We start from the raw sequence: 12686 nt of genomic DNA on the forward strand, positions 1-12686 counted from the left end.
TCGTCAAAGGGCATGATCATATTAAAAATTATATCAGTTCCCGTTCACTTTTTATAAGTTTATGTTTAAATTCATGAGTAATATGTTAGTAATAGATATTCTTGTATTGTATTACTTGTTTGTTTAACAGGAAAAAATTAAGATAGCAATTCGTTGCTGTTATGGTCATTCTCGTTGGTACATCGGATGAAGTTTCTAATGGTAAATTTTTTTTTTTTTTTTTTTTCTGAGATTAAAAAAATTTCCGTTGCCGGGACTTGAACCCGGGTCTCTCGGGTGAGAGCCGAGTATCCTGACCAACTAGACTACAACGGATGATGTTCTGATGGTAAATTTAGTTATATTTTCCTTCATATCAAGCTTCATACGCTTCCATTTATTTATTGCCGTGATCTATTCTAGTGGTTTTATTTGTTAGTTTTGGATTGGTTCTGTTTAGGGTCCACATAAAACTGAAATTTTTTTTAAAGTAACTTAGATAAAAATAAAAATTAGTTAAAATAATATAGTATAACTTATGAATAGTACCAAAAAAATACAGTGAGATTTATAAATAGTAACAAAAATAAGATAAATAGTAAAATAAGTTTAACAAAATTAATTTTTTTGCATTTCTCTGGTCTAGAAGAGCGAGGAGTTTTATATACACTCTTACACCCATTCCAAACTAAAGGGCCCATGAATTCATTTGGAGCTACAATGGTAAACGCCGGCTTTTATGTGTGGGTGATGCAGGAGATGCAAGAAAATTATTATTTAATATTATTTATGTTTGCAAGTCAATTGTATTTTTATGTTTTAGGTCCTAGTAGTTTATTAGGCTATTATTATTTTAATTTGGAATAAATCTTATTTTTATAATAAGACAATTAGGATTTCTTAGCCAATTAGAACTAGAGTTTAGCAATTCTTCATAACCAACCTATTGTACTTCTTGAGGAAATAGTTGATATTTTGATGAATGAAAAAAATGGTCGTTTGGTCTTTCTTTTGATCTAGTGCTAACTTCAGGTCTACCCTAGGTGATGACTTCTAGTGGTTTTCCCGCTTGGTGCTGACTCCAAGGTAGGCCTAGGTACTGACTCCTAAATCATATCCCTTTATTTTATTGTTGTTTCAATTTTGTTCTAGTTATCCTGCATCATATTTGTTGTTTCAATTTTGTTCTGCAGTCACTAAGGAAATAGTGAGTGTTTGCGTGAAAGATGGTAGTGTTTTGCTCGCTAGTGATTGTTAAGCTTCCAGGTAGGAATTAATGGTGGAATAGGGAATTATGAGTGGTTGCATCGAGGGAACCAATCCTCCTTGAGATAGAGAAGAGATAGAGAGAAGAATTAGAAAATCAAGAACAATGGAACTTCTATTATTTTTGTTATGAATCTAATGAACAAGATACAAGTCCTTTAATAGCTAATTCTGTAGCTTCTGGGAGTTACTTTCAGTTAGTTATTATAACTAACCAACCTAACTAACTTCCCTCAACCACATCCTAACTGTACCAACTTATTTATACAATAGATCCTAATCAATTACAATCAATCCAATAGCTTGTTACGCACCCAATTTCAACATCTATACATAGTCTTAACAGTGAAGCTGGGATGGATTCTAATCAGGTGGAGAGTGGCAGGACCTATGCTGGTAGCTTCGGACCCTTTTTGAAGATGTTGATTAGTTACAGAAAATAGGTGAAGATTGAAATGACATGCAAGTGGGTTTCATTTAGTGCTTATTATGCTAACAAAAAAAAAAAAATCCCCGTCTTTTTCTGTTTTGGGATATATGGGGATTACTGAAAATAGCAATGCATGCTTGTTTTGCGAACTCTGGACAACAGTTTTTTTTTTTTGGCTCATGAATCTATGGATAACAGAGTTGAAGTATGTTATTGCCATATGGAAATTGCATGAATCTATTTTCTTTGTATCCATGGGTTTATATCTCTTTTTAATCCTTGTCACTCTCTCAATTTTTCTTTAGACTATGTCTCTGAAGTTTTTTATAACATATGTGATGAATTTTATGTGTAACCTTTTTGATGAGGAGAACAATCGAATGGGTAATGATCTCTATTTGAAAATTGAGTATCTTGGTGCAGTCTTTGAATTATGTTTAAAAGTATTTACAACTTTTACAATATGTGACCTAATAATAAAACAGTCTTAGAACTACAAACGGTGCTGAAGTTGTTTTGACTTTGAAGTAAATTGAAATTTTAATGGAATTCTCTAGAATTTTTTTTTTTTTAATTCTTTCAGAATGTAATTTTTTTAGAAATAAAATAAAATAAAAACCAGAATGTAACAATCTACAGATGATGGAAAACATTGGGCATGAGCTTTAACAACATTGGCTGTTGTAGCTATGATGATCAATTAACTTACCCTTTTGTTTTTGAGGAAGAATGTCCAAACTCCAAATTAAATTGTGGACCATTGTAATGGCCTCTTAAGAATCCTATTAACTATCAAAATCATAGAATTTTTAACCGACATTTTGTTTTTGTTGGTAGATTTAAGTGTCCCTAAGTTTATTTCTGGGTTGTATAAGTTTCGTAACAATCTGTTGAGGATGATAAATATTTGGGCATATAAGATGCAATGACATTGGAAGTTCTAGGCTTGTGTATATGACGATCAATTACTTTACCCTTTTGTTTGAGGCTGAAAGCCCAAAGTCATTGGACATAAATTGGCTAGGAACATGTATGTATGTCTGAATATTTGGATGTGAACATGTTTGTATTGCTTGTTTTTCATTTTATCATATTGCATGTTGTGATTTTGAAAGTCGGCAATTATTACATTCTGAGTTAAAATATATATATATATATATATATATATATATATATATATATATATATATTTGTCTAGCTTTGTTTAGATAATTGATGTGAAAAGTCCAATTTAGGTAGATTCAATTGGATTTTATTTTATTTTTATAAATGATAAGAAAATATAGTTTTTTTTTAAATCAACTTGCACAAAATGAAAGAAGGTAATTTGAACCTGGTCTCTCTCTCTCTCTCAATATCACTTAACCTACACGATATTGAAGAAAATATATAAGAATAGTAATAGTCTTTTTAGGATTCTCTTTAATTTCAGTTTTTACAGATTTTATCCTTGTTTTCTTAATAAAATTTAGGGTTCCTACATTTTTGGTTTCATCATTTTACTATTATATTTATTAAATTGGTCTTAGGTTTAAAAGTTTAAGGGTAACCATAAAATATTTCCAAATCACAAAAAATGTTTATTCTACTCTCATATAATATCAAGGTAAGTTTCACTATTCATATAAGAAGAGGAAATATGCATCTATTAAGAATTATGAGGTAGAGTGTATAATAAAGTGATGTATTAAAATAAATAAACCTTTTAGCATGTCAAAATAATTTTTTTTAGCACAGCTAAAGCTGATGATGATGCCTTTAGAAAGATTGGTTATTATAAATTTACAGTAAGCTTTTTTTTTCTTTTTTTTTTGAGAGAGGATGTAAACTGCTATCTGCTAGGTTTGTATAGGTGTTGAGGTGCCTTATTACATCTTTGCACCCAGCAGTTTTTGTAACAAGTACATGCAATGTTTGTCTTTGCTCTTATGAACATTATTTTTGTAAGTTATTGAAACTTTAATAACTTGATATTTGATTACCTAGTTTTCAATTATGTGAATTTTTTACAAATATTAAAAGAAAATGCATATTCAATTTATTCCTTGATTCAAGTTGGCATAAAACAGCACTACTAAAATCATGTACAAATTTTGAATTGGATGTGATTGTAATCATAGATAGATAAATCAATATTTATTAGTAGGACACAATACTAAGCATATAACAAAAACCAACTCTCAATTTCAAAGCAAATGAAGAGAATGATTTTCTGAACACCATGGGTTTCGCAATTGCTAGATGAGTCCTCAAGTTGAAGTTGATAGAGAATTATCATTTAAACAGTAATCCAAAAACAAAGTACCTGTTTGGTTTCAAAAAGTGGTGTATTCACTTTTCATTTATAGTATTTGGTAAGTTTTTATGAATACATGACTTTGGTATAGCATACATTATACCTAGATTTGGTCATTATTTTCTTTTCTTTTTTTAAAGTAACTTTTCTCACTCAGACACATTACATCACTAACAAAAAATTAACTTTGTTTTTTCATAATATTTACTAATATGTCACTATATTCGTATTCATAAAAAAACGAAAAATGCTGAAAATTTATATTAATGTTTTGTATTCAACTCTAACTTTTAGGATATTGAAGTTGAAAACGAAATACAAATGCTAAAACCAAACCAATTTTCCACAACATTTTCACAACAAATCATATGTATATAGTTATTATTAGTTCTAATTTGAATCTACCACTAAAATTACTTTTCTACCCTACTAATAACAACCCGTACCAACCTACCACTTAAAATTTATTATAAAAATATTTTGCAAATATTATAAACATAACATTTCTCATTTTTTTTTAATAGTGAAACCCACTAAAAACTGAAACTAAAAACTAAAAAAAATTTGTTTTTTTTTTCCCACTAACCACTCAGCCCAACTCTAAAATATACACCTTTAAATCAAAGCCAATTTTCTATTTTTTTTTTTAGAGAATTTCAATTTATAGCGTCCACTCCTAATGATAACTATTTATTATTAGACCAAAACACCAATCAATTTTTGGTGTAGGTGGGGATTGAACTCCAAATCTCTTATTATCAGAGACTTTACCAGTTGAGCTAACTGGAACTCATAAGCCAATTTTCTATTTAAATAAGGGCAAGATCTAAATATATTACTTAGATGTTATTCCTTAAGTTTACCTCCCAAAATTCTGCCATGTAAATTTTTCTTCATAGGATAAAAGTATATTTTTTAATTACGTTGCCATGACTAAATTTTAAGAAATAAACTTAAAAAACAGCACCTAAGCTACTATATCTAAATTTTGTCCTTTAAATAGTCTCTCTCTCTCTCTCTCTCTCCAAAAATCAAAACCCTCTCCTTCCCCCAAAATCAAAATCCAAAACTTAGGATGAGAAAGAAGGAAGAGACAATCGAATACAATGATGAAGAGCCAATCCAAAATTTTACCTCTCAAAGCTCACCTTACTCTCCATCTGACAAACCAAGGAAAGGAACCTGGTACAATTTCCTCACAACCCAAGTAGAAAAGGATTATATATAGTATGGATTTGGTGTCATTGAATAGTTTTAATTTCCTAATCATTAAGATCATAGGCATAGCTCCCCCAAATAGAAACTATTTGTCTTTTGATGTCGCAAGAGTTGTGTTCTTTTATGACAGATCTTTATAATATTTTACTGTAGTATCAGTATTTGGCACTAATTTTCAAAGTTACCATCCTTCCTAGAATCTTCTCCTTTCTGTTTTTCTCTCCAGCAAAAGATTCAACTTTTGCTTTTTACTTTGCCAAGATTTGATCCTTTAAACTTTAGCAAAGGGATTGCTGAAGAGCAGTTTGTGTGTATATAACAGTGGCATTCTAGATGATTCTTGATAGAGACATAACATCTTTTTTAACTATTGATATACCCTGTTGTGATTGATACATAATAAAAATAATGTTATCAATACATCTATATGTGACAATGATATTGCTCCAATCACAAAAATATTTAATTGTTATGAAATATCGAAGTTGTAAAGAATGTAGTTACTGTCAATGTCATAATCTAAACTTATGATCATTGTTACGTAAAATCTCTTTTGTTTATGTAATGGGTTACAATCAAATACAAAATATGTGGCTACTTTCTTGATTTCTTTGAGGTTGCTACTATAAAGGGAAAATGTACAAGAGATTGCTTTCTTAAATTTCATTACGGATCATTTTGAATTTTTTTCTTCCCTTTTGTCAATGTTCAATTGTAGTGTGCTTAGTTTAGGTGCATTTTTTGGGTGTATTCATGCAGTAAAACATTCTTTTCATTCCCATTTAGAAAATGTACACCATGTATTTGACAAAAAGTCTCACTCAAAATTGAAATTTACCACTTAAAATTGAAACTTAACAAATAACACTGCTTGAAATCCCAACCATGGTAGTGGTAACTTTCTCCCAAATTGTTTTGAGGGCTATGATAGATCGTAGTCAACTTGCTCAACTTTTTTCAAGTGGAAGGTTGTAGGTGTAGTTCATTATGTGGGGCCGAGGTCGAAGATGCTCTTCCTGCTATCTGTGGCTATTCCAAAATTTAGTTGGTCTAGCAACATGACGTGATAATATGTGTGCTCAATGGCCAGCCTTCATCTTTCATTGAACTCATGGATTTGGCTTGGGATAGGGACCAAAAAACATGCAAACTCACTATCATGCTATCATGGGTACTATGGCAACGAAGAAACATGATTCGGCCTATATTATGTTGCAATGAGTTCCATTAAATCCTAAAATTAAATACTTGAACTTGTGATGAACAATTTTCTGATATAGCTGAGAAGAGCATCACTTTTTGATTTGTATATACAGAGATTTGTCTTATGCACAAATAATTGTAAGATGGATTTATATTTGTTTAAGGGAGTAGCCAACTTGTGCTAACCAGAAGTAACAGAATCATACAATGGGCTATTATGTATATTCTAATTATGCTTAAGAAACAAAAGCACATAAAGATGGGTTGTAATGTTTGTTTTAATTACGCCTTTTATTCTAATATGTAATGTTGCATGCTATGTCGTTGAAAATAGACATAGCCTTACATTATTGGTGCTGGCTTATCAATATTGGTGTTAGTATTTTATATTCCTATTAAATTGTTATTTCTTTTTTGGTCAAGTGATCATAACTTTAAGCAAATTGAAATTTTAAAAAAATATTTCAACTATTCCGTGCATGACACAGATTAGCGACTAGTTTAAATAATAAAAAAACCTTGCTTAAAATTAATGGCTTATTGCAAATTGAGCCGGCCATGTGTAAGAGGGATTAACTGCAAATAGCTTTTGCAGCAGTTAATTAACCATGAATGCTCCAAGGCCTAGCAGCTGGGTCCGAGTTTGTTGTAGATGAAATGAGAGTTCTACCAAACATTATATTATCAAATCTCTCACTGTCACAATAAATAGATCACTTTAAACTAGCAGATTGAAGTAAAGAGGGGAGTGGAGTACAAGGTTCCCTGATTTATGGGACAAGTCATTTTTTCAACTTGCTTTACAAACGATATTGACTATCAGGATTGCATTTTGTGGCATCAAATTGACTAGACACCCTTGTCTTCTTTGTGAGTCAATTGTTTGGTTAGCCTATGACTATGGTAACACAGACTCTGATGTTAAACTTGAGCAAAGCAGAAGACTCATTTCTATAAAAAAAAAAATCCTAGAGTTTTAAACAAGCAAAAAGCGCTCTCTACACAAAAATAAGGCTTTTCCCACTTTTACCAATGGCTATAATTCTTGTAATTCTGTATGTTTCCAATATTTGCATGGCCTTTGCTCAAAATGAAAACCAATTCATCTACAATGGCTTCCTTCAAGCCAAGCTACATCTTGATGGATCTGCTAAAATTACTAGCAATGGCCTACTGCTGCTAACCAATACCGTAAACATTTCATACCCGCAAGTCTGTCATGCTTTATAGTAGACACGGCAAAACAAGTCAGAATTTTCTGACCTGACTCAAACCAAAAAATTATATACCCGAACTTAATTTTTTTACCCGAAGCAAAAACGAGTTAACCTGTGACCCGACCTATGTTTTTTGTGGGTCACCTTGTTGGAATTTGCAAAGCCTGTTTGCCAGTCTCCTTTGATTCTTATACAGTTACATTAATCCAAATAGTGTTTCTTTCAACCGAAGAAAGTATAGATGGCTGAGCTGCCTGCACGCTACACTTACACCAGTGTGCCATTTCTCTTCTTTTTCATATATTTTTTAGTAATAATTTTTGAGTTGTGTTCATGAGCACTATAAGGCGTCCGTTAAAAATACATTTTGAGTAATTTTTTGTGTAACTTTTTTAATTTTTGATACTTTTTCAGTTTTTGACAAATTTTTTTTATCTCTTTTAGTAATTTTTTTACAACTTTTTTTCTTTTTCTAAAAGAAACACAAAAAATAAAATGTTAACAAGCACCTTCCCATGCTTGTTAACATTTCCCATAATTTTTTATTCAAACCGAAAAAACACAAAAAGCCAAAACCAACAGCCAGCAGAGTACGTAAGCTCTGCATAAGACATAAGCACAAGGCCTATACCAGGATGAACGTTAGCTGCTACAAACAGGTACCACTCAAGGCCTGAAACCAGCCTCAACACCTATACAAGCCTAGAAGTATATTTTACAAAAAGATTTATAGGTAGCCTGCACACCATGCTTGATATGCCCTAGCTTGATACACATACGCCTTTACTCGTACTTTCGTTACCAGAAGGAACGTTAGCTGCTACAAATAGGTACCACTCAAGGCCTGAAACCAGCCTCAACACCTATACAAGCCTAGAAGTATATTTTACAAAAAGATTTATAGGTAGCCTGCACACCATGCATGATAGACCCTGCAGGCTTGATACACATACGCCTTTACTCGTACTTTTGTCACCAGGAGGAGCGTTAGTTGCTACAAATAGGTACCATTCAAGGCCTGAAACCAGCCTCAACACCTATACAAGCCTAGAAGTATATTTTACAGAAAGATTTATAGGTAGCCTGCACACCATGCATGATATGCCCTAGCTTGATACACATACGCCTTTACTCTTACTTTTATTTAGGTAAAAATGCAAAATTAATTCTTTAATTTTTATATTTTTTTTAATTTCAATTCTTTAATTTTTAATTTTGTTAATTTATTTTTCTAACTTTCAATTTTTGTCAATACAGGATTATGTTATAACTCAGTTAGTGGCTACCATTAGAACTTCTAAAATTACGTTGTTTTGCATTTTTTTTAATTCAGAATTAAAAGAAAATAAGAAAAATCTGTAAAAAAAAAAAAAAAAAAACATTTAAGGGGATGTCGTCTCCCTTCCCCTGAAATCAAAACAAAGAAATCACAATCATGAATCAGTTAAGCAAAAATCACTGTTCTTGCTCCCATTAAGGAGTCACTTGAGCTCGACGTAGTCGTCGGAGATTTGCCAAACGCGGAGGAAGTCGCTGGAGGTGGCAAGGAGGTCAGGCCTGGTGCACTCCTTGTTGGGGATGAAGATGGTTTTTGTCGGTGGGTATTGGTGCTCGAAAGAGAGGTTCGGGTCAAATCAAATCTCACCGTTGGAGTCATCGAGCTGGACTATCTCGACCCGATTGGGGAATTGCTCAAGGAGGCTCGCAATGGCTAGACGGTACTTCTTGTCATGGCGGATGCTCCAATTCATGGCGTAGACGTGCCACAATGCCTCTTACGTGTATATTTTTTACCGCTTTTGTTGCTCATCGGACCCATCTTGGGTCGGATCGCCTTAATGTTTTTTTTAAAAAAAAATTTAGATTTGTCTTATTTTCTTTTAATTTCAAAATTTTTTATAAAAAAAAATGCAAAACAGCATCGTTTCAGGAGTTCTAACAACAACCACTAACTAAGTTATAATGGAGTCCAGCATTGACAAAAATTGAAAATTAAAAGACTGAATTGACAAAACTGAAAGTTAGAGAACTGAAATGAAAAAAAATGTGAAAGTCAGAGAGTCAGTTTTGTATTTTTGCCTTTTGTTTATATAGTTTTAAGCTTTTAATGTTTTAATTTTTATACATTTTACCCTGGGGTTTTATAATGAGAAAATAAACAAAGACGCTTTGACTTCATTTGGTTGAGAACATACCTGATTTGTAATCCATCATAAAAGGTTAATAAAAAGAAAACTAGGTTTGTAATCCATCTCATATTTGTCCAGTTTTAAGGGGATCCGTGATTGGCAATTTGCAGTCTTCTCCGCCCACTATCCCAAATTTCTTGTTGGATTCTATGCTTATTGTTTCCTCGTCTTTGAACTAGTAGAGTTTTGTTTTATATCTAGGAACCTTAATTACTTGGCGAAATTGCACTATTGGTATTTGAAGTTTGCTCTGTATGCGTAGTTGGTCCCTTAAATTTGAAGTGAGCATAATTGGTCCCTCAAGTTTTAAAACTGAGTTGTATTAGTCCTTTTACTAACTACGTACTGTTAATGGTGTTACTTATGTGGCTAACAGAATAATAACTTGGCACTTTTTTGATGATGTGGCATGTTTTTAATTAAAAAAATTAGTTTCCACGTTAGATGAAATTTAAATCATAACAAAGGCATGATGACACGAGAGAGAGAGAGAGAAGGAGAAGAGAGATTGACAGCCACGAGAGAGAGAAGGGGAGGGAGTGAAGAAAAACCCAAGTCTAGCCGCCCACTGGTGGAGACCCAATATCTAGCCGCTGCCAACAACAGCCCAAGCCCTAGCTGCTGCTAGCAACAACCCTGCTTCTCTCGCACAACCACTAAACTGCTGCCGCCTCCCTACTTCTCTCAACAATTGCCTTATTTGCTTTATAGCATTGGCTTATTCGTAGGAAACCAAATAGAATGCACTAGTCAAACAAATATATTACTAGGTTTCACCGACACGCCATTTTTGCCAAAGCATCGGTGTCCGACACATGTCGAACATCGATACCGGTAATACTCGCAGAACTCCAATGTCCGAGCGGTTTTTTTTTTTTTGCTTCTCCGACATGGTGCTAACGCAGCACTAACATAGCACCAACACGGCATGCACATAGTGGACACGCCAACAGTGAAAAAAAATAGCAAAAATTCATAGATTTTGACAGATGGACACAGTGTAGTCAAAGGTGTTTCAGGCAAGCGCCTAGGTGCTCAAGTGAGTCAAGGCGACATAAAAGCACCTCAAGGTCACTAAGGCAAGCACCTTTGTCAACAAGTCTCTCGCTTTGAACAGTTTTTCCAGGCGTTAGGCGAGAGCCTCCGTCACCTTTGCTTTCTTTCCATCGCTTTTGTTTTCTTTCTGGTGTAGAGGACTTGGTTTCATTAAAAACAAGATGACTGGCTTCTTCTTTTTTTTATAACTCAATTTTGTCTTCTAGTAACATTAGTAGGGTTTGAGTTGGCAACCACTAATGTTTAATAAAAAGAACATCAGACTTCAGCCTTTTAGAACCACAAATAAATAATAAAATATAATATAAGTACATGGACCTTCCAGCCAATACAACAGTTGCCCAACAGTACCCTATCTCACTAGGTTTTATTTCTACTTTTAAATTTTATAACATTATTTTATTCCTATTTCCTACATGTAATTTTAATTTAAAAAGCTCTCTTTTTTACTCTTACTTCTCATTCTCCAGACCTCTCTTCTCTCTTTTAATTTAAATTCTAGACATAACCGTATTTTATGTCTACAAATATTAAAAACCACGCTTAAATATAAAATTTAATTAATTATTTAATTGTCATACCCACGCCATATTGTAGCCTTATTTTTCAAAAATTTCTATACCCCCATATCCGTACCCGTGTTCGTGTTGGTGCAACTTAGTATATTAGACGGCTAGAAAGAATTTGCTTATTTGCTTTATTGAGAGCATTTAGGGTCTTGTTGGTGAACATTGTTATCATTAATCATCTAGGAATAAGTAGCTCTTGATTTACTAAAGTCCTGGGAGCTATGTGTTCAAACTCATGCTTATTCATAGGCTGTTGAAAAAATCAGATTATTCTTTCTTTTTTGGGTTTAATATGATCACTTTGCTTAGTAGTTGATGGTGTCATGTTTAAAATTTGTAATTTTGTAATTAATCAGATGAGTTGGGATGTGGTGGATAGTGCGGATTACTTACATTCTTTAATTCTTATCCTTCTTTCTCTTCTTGCAGTAACTTGTATTTTGTCTCTCCAGATTTCATAAAAACCCAGATTAATTAAGGGGGGGATTTTTTATTTGGTCCACAAGGGAGGGATTTAGGTGTGAAAGGAATTGTTGTTGGTTTATAATTTCTCTTTCTCTGTTCTGAAACAATTCAGTATTGTGTTCTGGGATTCGAGCATAAATGGTAAGGGTATAAGGTTGTGTTGATGCCACTTGGGAAGTTGGAGAAAAAGAGGGGGGGTGGAGTCTGTGAAAATGCTTTGTCGCTTCCATTATGAATTAGTATATTACTCAAACTATTTAAGTTGTCTTGATTTCTATGGCCCAATGAGCTCATTCATAGAAAAATAAATTATTTTCTTCAATGTCCTCAGGAGCTTTACCCCAATACTGACCCACATGTACCATCTAGTATAGTTTCATGGTATAATTCTAAGGCTGATATGCTTGAAACTAATTTGTAAGTAATTGCACGACGGGTTGAAGATTGTATTCTACTTGTATTTTGTTTGAGATCAGCTAAGCCAGGTGTAGTAAAATTCACTGTTATTCTTAAATGTAAGCATGAGTGCAACTTAATTATCATTCAATACAGCAAAAGTTGCTCCTGTTTTGGTAATGGAGGCTTCACATTCGGGTTCAAGTTTTAACTATCTCCCCCTCCACTAATTCTTGAAATCCCCTTAGGCACCAACTTTCTACCTTTAGGGTCTGTTTGGTTGGAAAAGTGAAAAAATGAGAGGGTGAAAATTTGTGGGAGGATGGAAAATATTTGATTTTCCCTCGTGTGTTTGGTTGGAGGGGTGGAAAAGTGAGAGGATGAAAAACTCTTTTGTTTGGT

At 33.0% G+C, this 12686-nt stretch overlaps 1 non-coding gene across 1 annotated transcript; it reads right to left on the reverse strand.

The window, feature by feature from the left end:
* Positions 1–242: 242 nt before the first annotated feature.
* Positions 243–315, reverse strand: TRNAE-CUC (transfer RNA glutamic acid (anticodon CUC)). Its single transcript has one exon. It is a non-coding gene; the product is annotated as a tRNA-Glu (tRNA).
* Positions 316–12686: the final 12371 nt, after the last annotated feature.

This window comes from Castanea sativa, chromosome 10, assembly GCF_040712315.1.
Source record: "Castanea sativa cultivar Marrone di Chiusa Pesio chromosome 10, ASM4071231v1".
Lineage (NCBI taxonomy): Eukaryota > Viridiplantae > Streptophyta > Magnoliopsida > Fagales > Fagaceae > Castanea > Castanea sativa.